This window comes from Oryctolagus cuniculus, chromosome 2, assembly GCF_964237555.1.
Source record: "Oryctolagus cuniculus chromosome 2, mOryCun1.1, whole genome shotgun sequence".
NCBI classification, from domain to species: domain Eukaryota; kingdom Metazoa; phylum Chordata; class Mammalia; order Lagomorpha; family Leporidae; genus Oryctolagus; species Oryctolagus cuniculus.
Window position 1 is genome coordinate 141,059,888 of NC_091433.1, and position 6,000 is coordinate 141,065,887.

Below are 6,000 nucleotides of genomic sequence, written 5' to 3' on the forward strand. Positions count from 1 at the left end.
GGAATGACAGCACTGTAGACGGTGGCCTTACCCCCTATGCCACAGCGCCAGCCTCCAGTCAATAACTTTTAAGTCCTCTCCCAACTCCTTACCCCATGAATTTTTAATCACTGAGGACCCAAGATGTTCAGTGAAGTCAGTAAGAGTGGCTTTTGCAACTGTGACGGCTTTGAGATTGCTCCGCCCACTGGTCAGCTTACCTGCCCCTCCACCAGGACTAAGCTCCAGCTTTTCTCCTTGACAAATCTCCCTGATCCCCTGACTCCACATCCCTTCAAAGATGTGCCACCTAAGCTCATCATCTATGTCGACAGCAACTTGTATGCACATATCCTTTCTCTGCAGCCAGCCTGGGCAGGGTGGAGCAGGCAGTGTGTTACATACTGTTATGTCATCAGGGCCTAGAACAAAAAGTTGTAGGCACAAGGTGTTGCTGCTGCTGCTAATTTTCTTTTTAGCTGACAAAGTTTACCTAACCTTTAGATTTAACCTGTTAGATTTAAAAGCACTGTGTTGCATTCAGTAGGTGTTGTTTCTGTTCCTTGTCCACAGGTAATAATCTAAGTAACTTAGCAGCTGCCAGAGCCCAGGCTACCCTGCCCTCCTCAGTATCCCTAGGTACCAAAATCTGTCAGGCTGCCTTTGCTACTGACGGATTCTGAAGGTACCAGGTGAGGAGCTTTGCTCACAGTTAGGGACATTTCTAATTGTTCTCAAATGGAATCCTAAGTTTGCAAATAATTAAGAAATAACTCATATTGGAAACAGCAGGACAGGGTGATATGTACAGCTACCCATTTTGATGTGGAGATATGCATTTAAACACAAAACATAGAGCTATAAAAAGCCACTACACCAAGATTGCAGAAGTATTAAAAATCAAATTGCCTAATAAATTTCTTAGAGAACTATAGGGGGCTGGTGCTGTGGCTCACTTGGTTAATCCTCTGCCTACAGTGCCAGCATCCCATATGGGCACCGGGTTCTAGTCCCGGCTGCTCCTTTTCTAGTCCAGCTCTCTGCTGTGGCCTGGGAAGGCAGTGGAGGATGGCTCAAGTGCTTGGGCCCCTGCACCCACATGAGAGACCTGGAGGAAGCACCTGGCTCCTGGTTTCAGATAGGAGTAGCTCCGGCCGCAGCGGCCATTTTGGGGGTGAACCAACAGAAGGAAGACCTTTCTCTGTCTCTGTCTCTCTCACTGTCTAACTCTGCCTGTCAAATAAAAAAAAAAAGAGAGAGAAAGAGAGAGAGAGAGAGAGAATTGTAGACAACACTCTGTGATCTCTGGGGAAATCTTTCCCTAAAGAGCCATGCCTCGTGTTGATCAGGATGAATGTGTGGCCTCCTTCCTCTTCACCTCTCCATTCTCTGCCCGAGAGGGTCAAAAGGAAACCGTCTCACTTTCAGACTTAAGCTTTGCTTGTTGAAGTTTCTCACAAGTTGAACTGAAACCAAGAAAAATCCTTCCGCGTTGGCATGATAGCAGAAGGCATTTAGCCGCATTGCAGTTTAATGATGGAAGATTATTATTTTTAGCCTCCTCATTTAACTAATAAGGTCAATTAATACCCTTCCTGTCAAGAAAAGAGATGTTGTACAGTCTTGACTATTGATAGTTTAACCAGCTGTAACTTCTGTGTTTTCAGGAAAAAAGCACTAATTACGTGATGAACCACTGAGTTTCCTCAAAAGCTTGGGAGGATCTTAACAGTTAGGGAAAAGTTCAAGGGTAAGATTAGCCAGAGGCCTGAACCTGCAGCAAAATGCAGTTTCTTCAAATTAGGCATTGGGAAAAGCACCAGATAAGAGTAACTGGCAGTGGGAGATATCCTTTTTTATTGGCCAGAAACATGCTGGCAGGAGCTTTAACTACTAAATTTACTTGCAGTTTCTCCGAAGGGAGTGATCATATTGCACCAGAGTTGCTTTTTCAAAATATGCTACTTTGCAAACAAGTTCCTGGGATCTTGTAAAATATTGATTTCTGAACCTCAGTGTAAGTACAGAAATGGAGCATGTCCGGTACACATCCCAACTGCAAAACATGAGCTTAATTATTCACCAGACATGGAAACTCCAATAATATTTATGATTAGAGCATACAGTCTTCATTTTGAAAGACTTAAAGCCTCAAGGAGGTATTTATCCAAAATTAGCATCCGGTAATAGCACCTTGGGATATCCCTGTTTTGGCAGCATGTTGGCTAGATCTGGTTACAGTTAATAAATCTAGGGCCAGAGCCACTGACCTCTAGAAGACAGGTGTCCTCTCATCCCAGCAGGTCTGCATTCTTGGCAATAAAATATGTACTTGATTAAATTGCCGTGAGCCCTGTTCTCTCTGCTCAGATATGTGGCCAGCGTAGTGACCCCTTCACAAAGAATTAAGAGCGTTCATCTCTTCATGAAATAAGGAGTTCTGTAATTAATTGAGCATTACATTTTCCAAAATAAGTGTTTGCTTGGCTGACTACATTATAACACCATTCATTAATGTATTAATCCAATATCTTTTGAATACGAACTTTGTGCCAAGAACTTGACAAGCCATGGAGATAGAAATATTAATAACAAGGAGTGTCTTTCTTTCTTTCTTTCTTTCTTTTTTTTTTTTTTTTTTTTTTTTTTTGACAGGCAGAGTGGATAGTGAGAGAGAGAGACAGAGAGAAAGGTCTTCCTTTGCCGTTGGTTCACCCTCCAATGGCCGCCACGGCTGGCGCGCTGCGGCCGGCGCACCGTGCTGATCCGAAGGCAGGAGCCAGGTGCTTCTCCTGGTCTCCCATGGGGTGCAGGGCCCAAGCACTTGGGCCATCCTCCACTGCCTTCCCAGGCCACAGCAGAGAGCTGGCCTGGAAGAGGGGCAACCGGGACAGAATCCGGCGCCCCAACCGGGACTAGAACCCGGTGTGCCGGAGCCGCTAGGTGGAGGATTAGTCTATTGAGCCACAGCACTGGCCAAGGAGTGTCTTTCATCGATAAACTCAACATAGAAATCCAGTAATAGTTTAGGAATCCAGAGTAGATTGTCTATCATAGTTTATCCATCTTCCAGCCCACTCAGGTATTGTCTCCTCAATCATTCACTTAGGCAAATGGTATTGAATTCCCCAAACTGTGTTAGCCCCCAGAACTCCACAGATGAAGAGAATACAGTCTTCATCCCCAGAAACTCCTGGAATTAAAAGGAAGAAAGCGGGACCAGGTCGTGGAAGACATCGTCAGCTTGGCTAACCAAGGAGTATGAGTTTTGCCCTACACCAGCGAGGAGCTATTAGATAATCTAAGGAAGAGAGGAGCATTATTAAATTTCCATTTTGGAAACAAAATCATTTTGCCAGTGATAAGGAAGATTGATGGTAAGGAAAAACAGCAGGAAGGAAGCAGATCAGAGGACAGAAAAAAAATTCTGAAACTATTGAAGAACCAGAAATAACAAGATTTAGTAGCAAATTGAATGTTAAGACTGAAGGAGAAGATGAAGTCTGGTATGCCTTCTGAGTTTCTGACCTGGGTGGCAGTAGCAGATGAAGAAAGAATAAGACATTAGTGGGAAAAAAAATGAGTTCAGGGGCTGATGTTGTGGCACAGCAGGTAAAGCCGCTGCCTGCAATGCAGGCATCACGTATGACGCTTGGCTGCTTCATTTCTGATCCAGCTCCCTGCTAATGACCTGGGCAAGTAGCAGAAGGCAGCCCAAGTGTTTGGGCCCCTACCATCCGTGTGGGAGACCCAGATGAAAACTCCTGGCTCTGGCTTAGACTTGGTCTAGCCCGAGCCAATTGTGGCCTTCTGGGGGAGTGAACCAGCAAATGGAAGATTTCTCTCTCTCTCTCTCTCTCTCTCTCTCTCTCTCTCTGTGTGTGTGTGTGTGTGTCTGTATCTCTCTGTCTGTCTGATTTTCAAGTAAATCTTATATAAAAAAGGAAGAAGAAAATGAGTTCAAAGTTGAGCATTCTTTTTGGGGTGCCTTTGAACTACCTGGGTGTCCATATCAAGTTAGCTCTTTTAAATATTTGTCTGAAGTATGAACAAATGAGGTAAGGATCCAGGTGTCATCGTCTTATAGCTGAAACACTTACAAATGGCACTGCCAGTTCTGTGGCTATCCCACACTACTCCCTAGTCTCAACTCCCTTGTGCTCACCCAGAAATCATTTTTCATTAAGTGTTGTTCATGCATTCGTTCTTCCTTTGACCAAGTCATATTTATGGAGCAGTAAATGATATTCTAGATATTGTTAAGGACTCTGGGTATACATAGATGAATAAGCTTTGGTTCTCTACCCTAAACGATCTCATAACCTGGCTGTTCATTTTCAACTGATTGGTTTTCTATTCCATGTGTGTCTGAGTCTCATGTCTCTGGAAAAGGTCAGCTTCCCAAAATAAAGGACACTGTCTTGGGCTCCTTTGTAAAAACTCTAATGAAGACTTAGCACCAAGTTCTGTTCTTTTCTTTCTTTCTTTTTCTTTTCTTTTTTTTTTTTTACAGGCAGAGTTAGACAGTGAGAGAGAGACAGAGAGACAGAAAGGTCTTCCTTCTATTGATTCACCCCCCCCCCAAAATGGCCACCATGGCCGGCGCACTACGCCACACTACGCCAATCTGAAGCCAGGAGCCAGGTGCTTCCTCCTGGTCTCCCATGCAGGTGCAGGGCCCAAGCACTTGGGCCATCCTCCACTGCACTCCCGGGCCACAGCAGAGAACTGGACTGGAAGAGGGGCAACCGGGACAGAATCTGGCTCCCCCAACTGGGACTAGAACCTGGGGTGCCGGCGTCGCAGGTGGAGGATTAGTCAAGTGAGCTGCGGCGCCGGCCATAAAAGTTCTGTTCTTTCTGAGATGCTCAGTGTGAACCTTGAGTGACAGTTGGATTACTTATTTAATATCATAGACCAAATTTATTTATTTTAAAATCATTTTGGGGGGCCGGCGCTGTGGCATAGCTGCTAAAGCCACTACCTACAGCACCGGCATCCCATTTGGGTACTGGTTCGTGTCCCGGGTGCTCAAATCTAGGGGTGGGCCAAGATTTCTTAGAGTCATTTCTCAGTCTGAGACTCCTCCCTCTCAGTCCTCCTTCCATTCTCCTCTCTTTTTACAGATGTCAGACCTGCATTGTGGCCTAGAGACTTTCAGTGACTACTTCCTGCTCCATTTCTTGTGTTTTTCTAACAAGTATGACCCACAATAAACTCTTGCACTCCTGACTTTGCCTTGATGGCTACTTCCTGAAGAACCCAGTCAATACTGTTGGTACTGAAACAGCAAGCTCAGTGTGGGGACGGGGCCACATGCTTGCCAGCTGGCCAGGGGAACCCCATCCCCAGTGGTATGTGAGCAAGGACAATCCTGGTCATAAGTGCTTGCCCAATTGCTAAAAATATCAGTAGTAGGGACTTGAGAGGGACAGCAGGTGGAGAATGCATTGGCTTATGTGATAATTCAAGCCTTTGAAAAGCATGGGATCAAGGGGAGGGTGAAATGGCACATACAATGACAGTGCAATTGACTGATTATTAAAAAACTGAATTGACACCCCACAGAGGAATAATTGGAAATAAAGGGCAGTTAACAAGTAGTTATGGCTAAGCATAAGTGTTAGAGGGTCTCACCAGTAGCTTATAGGATGGGAGAGCTAGTGCAACCGAGGAAAAACTCAGGATATAATAGAATCAAAGGCCCCCCGCCAAATAAGTGAATGCTCAGCCAAGGTATGTGGGTTGTAGCCTAGTTGAGAAAATCTCGGTCCTGATGCATGGAGTGGGAACATCTGGGCAGAGACCTTCAAAGATAGTGTCTCTGAAGACTCCTGGGAACCCCGAGGATCTGTGTTAGTGGCCCACCCCTCCCTGTGCAGGAAAACACTGCAGAAGCTCCCTTCCCCTCCAGGCACCAAGAGCTCTTCGCAAGAGCTATGCCCACCTCTTCTGCCAGTTACGGTTGATAATTAGGGGTAAGTTTCAGTATAACTTGTCCTAAGACACATAATGGGGACA

General features: G+C 45.3%; 1 long non-coding RNA gene across 1 annotated transcript in view; it reads left to right on the forward strand.

Annotated features, from left to right (window-relative positions):
- The window catches only part of LOC138848611 (uncharacterized), a 67,775-nt gene extending 62,564 nt beyond the window's left edge, over nucleotides 1-5,211 (forward strand). The window contains exon 3 of the long non-coding RNA XR_011386624.1: nucleotides 5,106-5,211. This is a non-coding gene — a long non-coding RNA (uncharacterized lncRNA). The remainder of the gene's footprint in view (nucleotides 1-5,105) is intronic.
- The last annotated feature ends 789 nt before the right edge of the window (nucleotides 5,212-6,000 follow it).